Genomic DNA, 16,245 nt, shown 5'->3' with positions numbered 1-16,245 from the left:
GGCACAGAATTTTGCAAATGTTTACACATGTGCAATTTTTTACATATGGTAATGTGCGGTTTTTCATCATAATTTAAAAAAAAACCAGTGTGGTGTCCCCCCTCCTGTCCCAAACCAGCCCGGACTCAATGAGCCAGTCCTGGTTCCAAAAATATGGGGGACGATAAGCGTAGGGGTTCCCCTGTATTTCTGAAACCAGACCCGGTATCTTGGACTGGTCCTGGTTCCAAAACTATGGGGGACTAAAAAACTGGGGGTCCCCCATATTTTTTAACCTGCACCGGGCTCATGGGCACTTTTTATTCAAGGTCCCCCAGCCCTACCATGACCCCCATGGCTGGAAGTCTGATGCTGTTCCCGTATCCCAGAGCGGTGGACGCCGAGATTATGTGTGTAAAAAATTGAAAAAAACAACAACACATTGCTTTATACAGGAGAACTACAAGACCCAGCATTCGGGGCATTAATATGCCCGCTGGGCCTCGCAGTTCACCTGTAAAAAGAATGTGGAAATAACAACACACACCCCCAGAAATGTAGAACTTTAATAGATAACAATGCTGGACCGGGTGAGTATGTGTGCATTTTAAGTGTAAAAGGGGTGTATATTAAGTTCTACATTTCTGGGTGTATGTGACATTATTTCAACATTCTTTTTACAGGTGAACGACGTGAAGCAGCGGGCATATTAATGCTGGGTTTCATAGTTCTCCTGTATAAATTAGTGTGTTTTTTCTACCTTTTACACACATTAGCTCGGTGTCCACTGTCCTGGGATGCCAGGGACAGCTCCAGACTTCAGCCCTGAACTAGGGACCCTCCTTTAATATGGGGGTTCTGACTCCTCCACGGACCTATCAAGCGCTGACCAGCCACAGTGCTCATGGTAAGGCCAGAGGACCTTGTATAAAAATTGTCCCCCAGCTGTGGCATGACACTGTTGGTGTCAGCACATGGAGACTTAACTCCGGCATGGGTCGCATCGCACTCCCCGCGGGCCTCCTGGTATGGTCAGGGAGCAGGGACACTGAGGAGGCAGGGTGCAGGACTCAGCGGCTGCGGTTGCCATTGCAGTGACACGCCAAGTGGGATTAAGTCTGGGGTTCAGCCTAGGCTGGTGGAGGTGTGCCTGGTTCTCTTAGATGTCTCCTGCATGGGGGCAGCCATGTTGTAGGCCAAGGTTACTCCGATCCCTCTACAGGGATTCTTTTCAGCCAATCCTGTATGTTCTGCCCCTCTAAAAGGGGGCTCAGCCTATGACTCCCTGCCAGTGTTTCTAGTTACCTTCTGGAGTAATTATTGCTGGCTTTGTGCTCCTACAGTTGCTGTTGCCTAACCTTCTGCTGTTCCTGTCCGGTGTTCCAGAGAGGTCCCACCTGTTCCTGTTGTACCATCTAGGTTGTTGCTGGGGTTCAGCCTTGTCTGTGTCAGGTTACAGTGTCTGTGCCTGGCAGTACCTCACACAGTATTCTTCAGTGTTGTCTCCAAGTGTGCACAGTATTCTTCAGTGTCATCTCCAAGTCCTCAGTCTGCACAGTATTCTATAGTGTAGTCTCCAAGTGTGCACAGTACTCTTCAGTGTCATCTCCAAGTGTGCACAGTATTCTTCATTGTCGTCTCCAAGTCATCAGTGTGCACAATATTCTTCAGTGTCATCTCCAAGTCACCATTACCAGTTTCTGCAGTGTTCTTCAATACCAGCCTCTAATCACAGTTGCACCTCTTCACAATATTCTTTAATGCCATCCTGCAAATCATCATTGCAAGTATTTACAGTATCTCTTCATCTTCATCTTCTAAATCCCAACTCTCAAGTATTCTTTTCATTGCATTCCTATCACAGTCTTCATGTCTTCAAGTTATTGTATACAGACTTTATAATCAGTCTAGTATCCTACATTTATTCAGCTCCAGTATCCTTTGCCATTATCAAGTATTCCTATATGTATGTTTCTCATATCTTTGCCAACATTATTATTGAACTGTACTGCAAGAGGACTGGCTCAATGAGTCCGGAACTGATTTGTCTCAGGCCACTTTTGCTAATTATTTTGCACAGAACCATGCACAGATATCACTGATCTGTGCATGGTTCTGTCAAAATCACCAGACTGAAACTGGTCTATGGTGTTTACGAATTTTGGTTAATGTTTACCCTATTACATTTGCGAATTTGGGAAACATCTGGATGCAATTTAAATTTTGAAAATTTTCAAACAGGCCAAAATGTGTGTATTCACTGGCATAAAGTGCAAATTACACCACAATTTGCATCCTATTACATGTGCAAATTACACAAAACATGCAAATTCGGATGTTTTTTGACTAAAAGTCTCAAAAGTCAGAAAAGTTCATCCTATTACATGTCACCCCATGTTTCCTGTAACACCAGATATGTTATCTACAGCATATGATTACTTGCCCCATAACAAGAATTATGTAGGAAAAACAGATAGGATGTTCAAAGGAAGGACGAACTGTACAGTAAAAGGCAGACAGAGCAGTAGAGCAAGAGAGACAGTGTCAAAGAGTGGGGGAGAGGCCGTGTCTAAATACCTAGCAATCATGGAATTCCTTGCTCTACGATTATGACGATGAGCCAGCAAGGTAGGGGTAGTTTGGACAGGGCCAGGCTGGGGTTTCCAGCTACATCCACTGTTGATATTGGTTGCATCTGGGCGTGAAAGGGGAGTGGTGGGACTTGGTGGCAGCCCATGACTGGATGCAGGGGAAGATGTTGGACCTAAAAACTGTCCAGACTCCATAGTTGCTACACTCTTTGCACCCACATCACTGCTCAGATCCAAAAATGAGGTGAAATGGAGTCAGATTTGGATGTTACTGGATATACCTGGAGTCATATATACAGTACAGGTTGAGTATCCCTTATCCAAAATGCTCAGGACCAGAAGAATTTTGGATAATGGATTATTCCGTATTTCAGAATAGTTTTATATTTCAATGATATATTTTGAGGTATCTTGCATTTATGCTGTACACACACATGAAATACATGTAATAAACACAAATATATTTTATTTGTGCATAAATCAAGGTTTAAAGGCATGAAACAAAATGTGTGTACTCTGTGGCTCTGGACCACATTCAAAACAAATGCTGTAGGAAATCACCCATGGCAACAAGCATGTACTGTACTGTAACCACCACATTAAAAACAAATAGGAAATCCCCCATGGCAACAAGCAGAAAATACAGCACCCAAGACTGTACAGTACTGACTTCCCCTTAGAGAGTCCAGCAGTTGGGGGTCCCGACGGACCAGGTCACTCCAACGGAGTCCTCACCGCCCTGTCCCTCCGGAAACGCTCCCTGATGGCTTGGCTTGCCTCCTGGTAGGCCTCGACAACCTTTCGGTTGGAGACCAGGGGCCTGTCCCTCCACGCCACCAGGATCAGGAGCTCTCCTCTTCCGAAGGGCCTTGCTCTTCTGGATGAGCGTGCAGCCATCTCTGCTATCTCAGAAGACAATAAAAATGGCACCCTGTCCACGTGTGTCCTGTGTGGAACAAGCGTCGCATTCTGCGCGCCCGTCACTGAGTAGTGAGTACAGTAGTTTATCACTGGCCAATCAGATCCTACAGTAACTGTGAATTTACTGTACTGTACATGCTTGGCTTGAAAAAAATACAGGTACTGTACAGCACAGTAATGTACTGTACTATACAGTAGCAGCTGATTGACCACTGATAAAAACCAGACATTGTATCACTTCAACGAGCTTACTAAATCTACAGTACCACTGTATACAGTACATGACTGTAACAGTACTGTGTGTAAAACTAAAATTATCCCTTTACGAATCAGTAACTTATTGTGAATGTCATGACACCAAAATCTGTCCACCTTTAGAACAATATACTGAGACGCATTAGCGTCCGTGCCGCTCCAGTATATGTAGTACCCGTGTAGACGCTCAAGCGTCCGTGCAAATTTAGATGCCCGGAAAGCCTTATTGGTAAGCCAGAATTTTTTATGTGTGTTAAAACTACAATACTGTACTAACCTACTGTACTGTAGATGTGTTGAAAGCCCAGCACCTTTCGACAAAACCAATGAGACGTACAGTACAGTATTATGTAGTGTAATGATTCTGTACACAATTCAATGTAATTTTATTTATTAGTGTGTACACTATCTACAGAACAGTACAGCTTGCTGGACACAGTACAATAGTAGCAAAGTACTTTACTGTAGTACCCTGCCGTAATAACAACTCAGACACTCAGACGCAGAAAGTGTCTCATTCCTGGAGCACCCCCGCAACTCAGACGCAGGAGCGTCCCATTCCTGGAGCGTCAGAGACGCTCCTGCATGTCAAACAAATGGAGCGCCTCTCCGCCCACGTCAGCATGATCTACTCTCTGCCAAAGAGACAGGATCATGCTCGTGCCGGCGGTGTGAGAGAGGCACTGACTAGGCTTGCCAGGGACAATAAAGTACTTTACTGTAGTTCCTGCGCTTCATGCACGCGCTGCAGCACAAATTTCACGAATACGCAATGAGATTTTCAAAAAGTGACATCTGGTGGATGATCACTGGTATTGCAGTCATCCGGAGACGCCACTGTGAATCTCCAAGCTTTTAAAATGTATTGCAATGCCGCGCGCCGTGGCCCACCATGGCCAGCTGGCGGTACAATCGCCATAGGTAGAAAGGATGAGAGACGCTCATCCTTTGCTTATCTGTATCTCAGTCACTGAATTTGAATGCCACCATTGCCTTGCACATATATAGTGCCAGTTACATATCATGTCCTCAGTAGAGCTGTTACAAATGTCCCCAGTAAGTTTTTAGCAAAAAAACTATTGTTTTGCACCTTCTGGAATGTCTGGTTTTTGGAATAATTTGGATAAGGGTACTCAACCTGTATAAAGCATCCATTTTGCTTTTCCAGTGTTTTTGCCATGGTGGCCACCTTATTTGTTTAAATATCTATTTATGTGGCTGAGGTTTGCACAGTTTTGTCTTGCCACTCTTCCGAATTACAATTTAATCAGAATTAGTCATGTTAATTGGGTAATTTAAGTTACTTGACAATGTTACATGTACATTGATGGATGAATTCCTGCACATTTTTTGATGACTAATGAAAGAAGAAAACATAGTCATACATGTCTTGGCACCATGGATTTTTTTTTAGATGCTGGTGCGGGTTGGGGCTAATTTCATTTTAAAGGAGTTTGCAAGAGTGCATTCTAATCAGTCAGACTGATTAGAAAATTAGTTAATCTCTTTGACTTGGAATTTTCATCTTCTCATATTAAGAAAAAAGGAAAGATGCAAAGAACACTAGTAGTAGTTGAACTGTGGCTAAATATTAAACTTTATAAGTTATGAATTTTACATATGTAAAACAATGATGTGTGTGATAAATAATAGAGGAAAACAGTAAAACAGTGTGCCATAATTACTTTTGTATATACACTTAATAAAATATTGATGACCATTACAGTTATACTATGTAACTTTAGGATTACCAGTAGTCAGAATGTGCTTCCAAGGTGATAGTGCTAGAAATGATCCAAATGCCTTTTCATAATGTAGTATAAAGTATTGCTTTAATAAGATAAAACATATTTAAAATTCTATTCATAGAGGTTTATCTGGATATATTAAACAGTATCCTTCAGATTTTCTGTCTGATGTGGCTGATGCTCTGTGCACTGCGAGCTGTAACCAAATGTACTGTATCTGCTTCAGTTGTTCGTCTGTTCCTGCAATCAGAGCTGTAAAGACAGTGATACTGGAAGACCTTCTACATATTTTGTTCTGAACCTTTGTCAGGTGTATGGCTTACCACATTGGGCTAAGTTTCCGTATACAGTAGTAACTAAATCATCATATATCATTGTTTTTCTTGACATTAGCTGCAACATTTATAATGCTTCAAGTTGGACTCTTTAAAAATGGTTGGTTGTTTAAATGATTTATTAATTTAATGAATTAATTAATTGTCTAAAAAAATATTTGCTGAACTGCAAGTATTTATTGTTGGATTAATTTTGTATGTCAACAATATTTAAATCTAAACACATGATACAAAAATATTAAAAATAATGTAAAACAAATTAATGTATTTATCCTTAATTGTACAAAGAAGATTTATTTCCATTTGAGATGTGGGAGGAATATTAAACTAATACTAAGTTTTGTTAGAATCTTTATTTTTTATTTTGCATTAAAAGTTATTTCAGAATATTCAATATATATTTCTACCAATATTTTACAAATTTACACTGTATGTATAAAAAATAATAATTTCATCTAATAATCATGTTATTGTGATTTATATGAGTAATATTCTATCATCAACAGTGTGCCACAGATGTTCTACACCATATTGCTTAATTCATATAATTATTCTATAAACCCAATTAAACTGATATACACCTGTTTATAAAACTGATTTTATGCTTAAATGTTAAGGTATAAAAAAATTAAACTGTGAAATCCTTATATGAAAAAAGACTGTATAAGACTGTAAAGCAAGCTTTTTACTATGAAAAAAAATTGTGCTAAGAAGGTTCCAAGGCTTATCACTGCAGAGAATAAAAGAAAATTGAGAGAAAATTGCCTCAGAGCACCCTTACATATGCGTGCATGTTCCACATTATTCGATGTTCACCAATCATCGAATGATGTGGGTGTTCCCCTGCACGCTGCTGATTATGTAAAACATCCATTCAGAGCCAGTGTGAAGGAACGCACCTTGCGGAATTCCACCATTCACAAGGTGGGGTTAGATTGAATCGCAAGGATGCAAACTCACATTTGAGCGAATCAACTTGAATAACCCCCACAGTGCGTTTCCAGTCATATACAGTATCCAGTCTGGTATACACACATCCAGTATCAAATCCGGTCCAGTCATATCCTGTATCCAGTCTGGTTCATTCACATCCTGTATCCAGTCCGATTCATCCACATCCTGTATCCAGTCTGGTTCATCCACATCCTGTATCCAGTCCGGTTCATTCACATCCTGTATCCAGTCTGGTTCATTCACATCCTGTATCCAATCTGGTTCATCCACATCCTGTATCCAGTCCAGTTTAGTCCGATTCAGTCAAATCTGGTGTCCAGCGCAAACCTGTCACATCCGGTACTAATTCATTCCAGCAAAGCAAATCAAAATTTTTAGCCACGTTAATTGTTTAATATCAAGGGTGTTATTTTGGCAGACTGGAAGAAGCAAGTTATTAATCCACAATAATGTAGTAATTTTATAAAAACTGTGTGGGACAGAATCAGAAGAAAGAGGGCACAGTTATGAAAAGATGGTTTCATCATGCATCACATAGTTCTCTATGAAGCATAGATTGCAGTGCTAGAACACCCTCCGTAATCACATTCCATCACCATGTGACTGCGTTCTTTTCCCTAAAGTTAAATCTGTACCCAAAAAACAAATGTAATGATTTAAGAGGTAAGAAGAAAATTATGAAGGATTCGAGACAGCAGACACATAATAATGATCTACAGCAGGCATTAAGCCATTCTTCTAGTGCCTATAAAATTAAACAAATGCTTTATCCTAGCATGTGCTGAAATGCATTATAAACTGCTTCACCACTCAAATATCACAGCAAAACTGCACAAGGAAAAAGGTGGGTATATACCGAGGTATAGTACAGGCGCTGTGATGTGGGGTATTGCCAAGCAGCCACTTAGGATGGGATTGTTAGTCCCATAAATAGACAACAACAGAAATAAGTTGCACTATGAACCAATGAGAAGTGTAATAAAAATGAATTAGAATCAATAAAACATACAGGGGTAGATGAAGCAGTGATAAGAGAGGAGAAATGAGCCAGAGGAGAAGTAGCCCATGGCAACCAATCAGCACTAAAGTAACATCTTTAATTTGCATAATATAAATTATACAGATTAGTTTATTAGCTGTAATGGGCCACTTCTCCCCTGGCCCACTTCTCCTCTGGCTCCCTTCTCCTCCCTTATCACTGCTTCATACATCTACCCTACAATTTCATAAATATAGCCAGATCTCATAAAAGTGCACTGTGAATTTAGTCCCCAAAAATCCATTCCTATGTTGCCATCCTATTCAGAAGTCAAAGCAAGGATAGACATCATTATAACCACACAGTGGTCTGGTATAATTACCATGGATATTGCCCCTGGAAGAATTGTATTGCTGGTGAAGGAATCCAATGTGAGCCTGTATAGCCAAGTCTTGCAGATGGTAGTTGGCAAAGTGGTCGGGTGGCTGGTCCAGAATTTGGAACAATTTTGGATGGTGAGATGTTTTGCTGGCATAGAGCCAATCCCAGACCAGCCACAACTTTGATAAGATGTTACTGTAGATTTACCACCCTGCCTACCACCATTCCACCAGTTGAATATCTGGGGATGCAGTAGTGCAGCTGGGAGTTGCGAGGCTAGGAATAACATGGATGTGGTGGTGCGGCTAGAAGTCAGTGAGGGTGGGAGCAACAGTGCAGCCAGGGATCGTTAAGGTTGGGAGTCTGTGATGCCAGAAGCAGAGGTGCTGCCAGCGCTGATGTCACACAGCATAGAGCTGCACAGCCGGGGACGGGAGCAGCAGGACAGCGTCTGAGCAAGAAAAAGTTGATAAAAATTTAAATTATGATGTAACCCAGTGGTATCTCCAGATACTGCTTAGTAATTTATCTTGTAAACATTGTAAACTTTTTGTTTGCAGTTACACACAGTTAAAACACTTCTCTAAGCACTAGACTGTTACTCTGGCTGGCCTATGTTAGCCTAAGGCAAGTAACTTTTTTGTTGGAGTTTGTTATTAACTTAAATAATTATCAATCTCAACCATAGGCTATTCATGACTACTAGCCTTTTTCTCTGCCTTAAATCTTCTGTATTTGAATGTGGTCTCTGATTTGCTTTTGGATTCAAGGTACTGTATTAACTTATTTAATTATCAATTTCTAACACTCTGGCCTCAGACCTGTGATTTGGTTTCTGGCATATGCTTGGTGATATTCTAGTTTTTTACTAGACTTTGCTCTGGCAGCAATCACCTGTACTACCCTGAGGCCTGTGATTTGCAGATTGGGGATGTGTATTGGTAATATATTTTTTACTAGGTAAATGTTCTGCAAATAGGAAAAAATTCTTTAATAGATTTTTTTAAACTGTCACCCGCTGTGCCACTAATTTCATATATGTACTATATTCCTTAAAAACTGATGTGTTTTTATGCTGCACTGTTGTCTAGTTTAGCCTGTCAGCTCATTTCATCCTTTGGCCGATATCATTGAAAACCCTATTGTGAGCTATAAAGTAAGCATAATTGACTGAAAATGACTGGAACATACTGTAAATGGTATTGGTGTTAATAAAACTGTAGGATGAAAAACACCTAATATACATGATTTTAGCTGTTTTTTTTATTTTCTTTTAAATCAAAGCAAATCTAAAACCAAAACAATTGATAGTGATCTTTCAAAACCCAAAACAATGATGAATTAGAATCTGCTTATAGAGTACACAAAACATAGTGTTATATGCATATCCAATTAGCAAGGTAATAAAGAGGCTTGACAGCATAATCAGCAGCATATATGACACAAATTGAGTATTGATCAAATAAAATGTCATTGCAATAAGCAGCCTGTCATCATGTCACAGATGCTTGACAGTCATTGCAGTACTCACAATGCATTTTAAAGAGTGATACTGAGTGAAACACTGGCACAAACCAAGAAACATCATAGTCAACTGGTGCTGCCACTAAAGGTACCTGCCTGGAGTTACACTTTCATAATATTAAATGACATTACATGGTCATAGCAACCAAGCGAAGCTACAACACTATATCATTATTGCAGAATAACAATAATCTTATAACTGAAAATTATATAAAAAAGACAGGTAACAATATTTACATCAGCAACTGTAGAACATCTGTATACAGTATGTAGCTGTGAGATAACAACAGTATACACTGTTAACCACCTGAGAACTGGAAGTGATGTAGTGCTGTCATAGATCTCAGCACAACAAGCCATAAAACTCTGTGGACCCACATTATCCACTTCAGGAAATAATATGATAGTTTTATGATAACCCTACAGGTTTAATAGCAAGAAGGTCAGGAAGGGTAAAATGCGCTAAACATACATTAAAAACATATCAGTTAAAAAACAACATTTAATAGGTGAATGGCATCAGAATAAACAATGTCTATAATAAAAAAAATTAAATATTTATAACAGACACTTGCTAAGAGGGGGAAAAATGGATGAACAAATGAATTCATAAAATTGTATGCGCTCAGTACAATGACTTAAGCGTGTACATAGTCACCCTTTATGTATCCGCCATTACTAAGGAAGTCCAATATGTTGTGGTGAAGGATTGGCATCCAGTGAGTGAGAAGGAGTTTTCTCCCTGATTTTAGAGTTTAGTCACCGGGTCCTTAGGGAGGTGGCATGCCTCCCAACCAGTTCTTTGCCGCGGTGGAAGGAGAAAAAGGATGGTACTTAATCCAACTGGTGGCAATCACTTCTTGTATGGGTTAGGGTGGCTATTGCTGTAGATGAAGGCAAGAACCTATGCGTTTCACTGCTAGAATGCAGCTTTTTCAACGATCAAGGTTTAACAGCAAACCTGCACTATAAAAAAACTGCTATGTTGTGAAAATGCTCATATTTTCAAAAACTAAGCAAAACCAAAAAAGCAAACAAACAAACAAAAAAAGACATTCCTGGATAATATGAATCAATCAAATCAGGCACATAAATTGAAAATTATTTACAGTGGGGAGCAAACACGATACAAAAAAAAAAACCTCAATAAAAACACAAAACAAATAATACAATTATGATACACCACTACAATTTCACAATTAGCTACTGAGTGATCAATGTTCATTAAGGAAAAATGGTTGGACAACAGTTCTCAGACAGTTGATCCAAAGACACTCCATTTGCAACAATCATTTTTTATGGTCCTTGCCTCTTCTGATGAGGGAATTTGTATGAAATTAAAATAGTTCAAAATACAGTACAGTATGTTTATAGCATGTAAAATGTCTTCCCTTTGGAGGCATGTTGGAAGCCACCAACAATACTGTCTTCTTTATTGAAGACTGATGCAATGCAAATCTTACTTTCTAGTCTTCTCATCTTGTCCCTGTTACATGGACACCTTAACAAATTGATGACCAAACAGCTGTCACAGCTTAAATTATGTTGAATATTTGAACGGATTCCTTCACCATGATTTGCAAAAGAGTCACCAAGACATTTCAACTGGACCTATGATACAGTATATATATGGTTCACCGCTTACTGTATGACATTCTTTGCAAATAATGAACTGCAAATTCAGTAGTCATTCTAGCACAAAAATAACTGCCAATTTCTACTATTGCTAAAAAAAACCCTCTAAGAAGTCTCAAGTCCCCACTTCTAAGATGAATCTGAACACTCGCACATGCTTATTTTTGAAGATGCTGTGATTTAGAGGTATTCTCTTGATCAAGGAAAAAAGAAAATGAGTGTGTGCTGTTACAACCATGAAATATATTCACATTTCCTTTAATTGTGATTCAGAAAAAGAGTTTTTTAGCATAGTTTCTGCACACTAGGGAAGACATTATCTTGATGATCAGAGATTGTATCCAGGTTTTAGCTCTATGCATTAATGTAGTGCAATTTTCTCACTGCTTAGAAAATGAACACTTTGGCTGAAGGTTTAATAAAGTAGCTTACTGTCTTCTAGGACCAAGTAATGAAAATTATTTTAAGTAGTACAAGGTTAGGACACAATTCTTTCTTTTTTATTTTTAAATCAGCCATTTCTGTCACGTATCTGCACACTGCTCTATGAATAAGATTTGGTTTTGGAAGTACATTTTTGAAGGTCCATAGCTTTTTTTAACTATTTGGGGTACAATATATACAGATGTGTTGTTTTATTATAGGTTCTAGATGGTTTGTGCTGCGCTCTACCTTAAATTGATGACCTCTATGTGTGATTTAAATAGAATATATGCAATGCATGTCTTAAGAAATTTCTAATTTATTCAAAACATAAGTTATAAATTATAAAAGTCACAATTCTTGTGTGCATATATCCCGCCACTGGGTATCACTCCTTTATAAGCGGAAAAAATTATTAAATCAATTAATAATTATATGAAAAAATGGAACTGATGAAAAAATGAATGAAAAGAAAATGTTCTGTTCAGAAATAACAGAATTAGGTCCTTCAGTTAATGGTCGTTGCGGTGTCCCGCTGTTTGATACTTATAAATTGTCGTTACTTTGGACACAACTTTCAGGTACCTCTTTTCTTCCGGTTTTCCGGGTCTGGTACTCATGGGTGCCAGTGTACACTGTGGGTCCCGGACTCTTGGGGCTGCGTGCGCTGTCTGTCCGCTCTGGGGAGCTGCGTGTATCACACCGCTCACCGTGCAGGCAGGAACTGGCCGGACGCTGCACCTTGTCTGTGGCGGTTACTGAGATCACCTCTTGTTTTATTATGACTTTTTAATAGGGACGAGTTCGGATTAAGGGAACCCGGACACCCCCAATCCAAATGCACTCTTAGAGCCTGTTCGGGATTTCCCACCAAAGTTTGGAGTATGGGTCTTGGGATCTCGCGAGATCTGGACCCTATATATATGTGTAGCCGGGCGGTGCCATTTCCTCAGTCTAGCTTACTAGAGGGGAGATGAAGGGTGTACTGTGCTGTATTGCTGTGGTGTGGTGTCATGACTCGTGTCGTGAGCCTAGTCCAGTTATACTGCTGCCATTAATGTCCAGTCCAGTCCAGTGATCTTGCTGTATATACAGGAAGTCCACTCCAGAGGAGTGTGGGTTGTTAGGTCTACAACAACTAGGTCGACAGGCAGCAAGGTTGACATGGGTCTAGATCGACATGGGTCAAGGTTGACATGTGCCTAAGTAGACATGGGTCTAGGTCGACAGGACATTAGGTCGACATGGGCAAGGTCGACAGTTAAAAGGTCTACATGGGTTTTTTCACAGTTTTTTACCCGAATGTCGACACAGTCGACATGGACACTGTTTGAAGTGCACCGCATCCCCTCGCATCGCTCACTTTGCTCGCAATGCTTCGGGCACACTATTTTATTCTCCCACCATGCCCTAGTGGATGGTAGGGCATGAAATACCACCGGCACATGTCGGCTCAAAAAAACAGTGATAACCACCATGTCGACCTTTTGACTGTCGACCTTGCCCAAGTCGACCTAATACTTGTGTCAACCTAATGACCTAGACCCATGGTGACCTAGACACATGTCGACCTTGAACCATGTCGACCTAAACCTATGTCGACCTAGTTTGTCTATTGACCTAGTGGTGTCGACCCAATGCTTGTCGACCTAGTTGTTGTAGACCTAATGATCATATCCCCTCCAGAGATACTGCCTTTAAAGTCCAGTTAAACTGCTGCAGTTCCAGTCCAGTGATAGTGCTGTATCCATTCCAGTGGTACTGCTGCAGTTCCAATCCAATGATAGTGCTACAGTATGTATAAGTCCAGTCCAGTGATCTGCTGTCATTAATGTCCAGTCCAGTGATTCTGCTGCATACGTCCAGTCCAGTAATACTGCTGGATAAGTTCACTCCGACGGCGGGATCTTGTGAGATCTGGATCCTATATATATGTAGGCGAATGGTGCTATTTCCTCAGTCCAGCTTAGTAGAGAGGAGAGAAAGGGTGTATTGTGCTGTATTGATGTGGTGTGGTGTCATGACTTGTGTTGTATCCTGTTGAGCCCAGTCCAGTTATACTGCTGCCATTAATGTACAGTCATCCAGTGATCCTGCGGTATATTCTGTAAGTCCACTCCAGAGATACTGCCTTTAAAGTCCAGTCCAGTGTTAGTGCTGAGTCCAGTCCAGTGATACTACTGCCATTAATGTCCAGTCCAGTGATCCTGCTGTATACACAGTAACAAATAGAAAAAAGAAAAAAGAAAGAAGAAAGAAAATAGTCTGCGCTTCCACTGAGATGCTGCCGGTCACCTGGTAGTACCACCTACTACCGTATTGCTAGAGGAAAAGAAAGGGGGAATGGGGACCCTGCGCTTCCTATTGGGGTGATATGGATGAGTACAGGAGAAATTTATTTCCGTTGTTTCCTTTTAAATCTTGTTCCTTAGCTTGATTTCTTCCGTACAGTATACCTCGAAAAAGAAGAAGAAAATCTAATTAAATTTTCGGTACTCTTTACCTAGAACGGCGCCCGCGATCAGAATCGCGGGCGTCGGGGGTAAAAAATCGCGGTAATCGCGGGCATCGCGGGTAAATCGCGGGTACATCAAAATCGGGTACCCGCGATTACCGCGATTTTCCCATAGGGAACAATGTTAAAAAGCCTGATTGACCGCGATTTTACTGTAAAATGCCTCAATGCCCGCGATTTTCCCATAGGAATCAATGTTAAATGGGCTACAGAGCCCAAATAGCCCCAATTAACCCTTAAATGTCCCCCCAATTTTTGTACGCCACCCCACGATCCACGCCAACCCGAAGCGTGGCGAGCGCAGCGAGCCCGCGAGGGGCGGCGGTACGCATCCTCCGACCTTTTCATGCCCTACTATCCACGTCGGCGTGGAGTTGAGAATAGAATAGTGTGGCGAGCGCAGCGAGCCACCGAGCCCGAAGCGTGGCGAGCGCAGCGAGCCCCGCGAGGGGACGCGGATACCTTCACAGGTAAACGCGTCCCTTCGCGGGCTTCACAGGTGTCCGCGTCGCCACGGACACCTGTGAAGTCCGCGAGGGGACGCGTATAACTGTGAAGGTATCCGCGTCCCCTCGCGGGGCTCGCTGCGCTCGCCACGCTTCGGGCTCGGTGGCTCGCTGCGCTCGCCACACTATTCTATTCTCAACTCCACGCCGACGTGGATAGTAGGGCATGAAAAGGTCGGAGGACGCGTACCGCCGCCCCTCGCGGGCTCGCTGCGCTCGCCACGCTTCGGGTTGGCGTGGATCGTGGGGTGGCGTACAAAAATTTGGGGGACATTTAAGGGTTAATTGGGGCTATTTGGGCTCTGTAGCCCATTTAACATTGATTCCTATGGGAAAATCGCGGGCATTGAGGCATTGAATGCAAAATCTCGGTCAATTAGGCTTTTTAACATTGTTCCCTATGGGAAAATCGCGGTGATCGCGGGCATCGCGTCGCGGCCGTTTATGTGCTGCCCGCGATGTCGCGATCACCGCGATGGGCGCCGTTCTAGGTAAAGAGTACCAAATTTTCTTCTTCTTTTTCGAGGTATACTGTACGGAAGAAATCAAGCTAAGGAACAAGATTTAAAAGGAAACAACGGAAATAAATTTATCCTGTACTCATCCATATCCCCCCAATAGGAAGCGCAGGGTCCCCATTCCCCCTTTCTTTTTCTGTATATACAGTAAGTCTACTCCAGATATACTGCCTTTAAAATCCAGTGATACTGCTGCAGTTCCAGCCCAGTGATAGTGCTATGTAGAAACATAGAAACATAGAATTTGACGGCAGATAAGAACCATTTGGCCCATCTAGTCTGCCCCTTTTTTTGCCCTTCAGGTAATCTCAACCCTTTTTAATCCTTATTTCTTTGTAAGGATATTCATATGCCTATCCAAAGCATGTTTAAATTGTTCTACTGTGTTAGCCTCTACCACCTCTCATGGGAGGCTATTCCACTTATCCACTACCCTTTCTGTGAAGTAATTCTTTCTAACATTTCCCCTGAACCTACCTACCTCCAGTTTCAGTGCATGTCCTCGTGTTCTATTACTTCTTTTCCTTTGAAGAAAATTTCCCTCCTGTACTTTGTTAAAACCCTTGATATATTTGAAGATTTCTATTATGTCCCCCCTTTCCCTTCTCTGCTCCAAACTATACATGTTTTGTGATTTAGGCCATGCACCATTTTAGTTGCCCTTCTGTGTACACTCTCCAATGTATCTATATCCTTCTGAAGATATGGGGGGTTATTTTGGTTCACTCTTTCTGACAAATTACTTCTTAGATGGACGAAACCATGTGCACTGCAGGGGGGCAGATGTAACATGTGCAGAGAGAATTAGATTTTGGTGGGGTTTTACTTCAAAGTGTGATCTATATTGCAGTGTAAAAATAAAGCAGTCAGTATTTACCCTGCACATAAACAAAATAACTCACCCAAATCTAACTCTCTCTGCACATGTTACATCTGCCCCCCTGCTGTGCACATGGTTTTGTCCATCTAAGAAGGAATTTG

This window comes from Crinia signifera, chromosome 7 (genome assembly GCF_055691185.1).
Source record: "Crinia signifera chromosome 7, ASM5569118v1, whole genome shotgun sequence".
Classification (NCBI taxonomy): Eukaryota; Metazoa; Chordata; class Amphibia; order Anura; family Myobatrachidae; genus Crinia; species Crinia signifera.
This window is presented reverse-complemented; position numbering follows the sequence as displayed.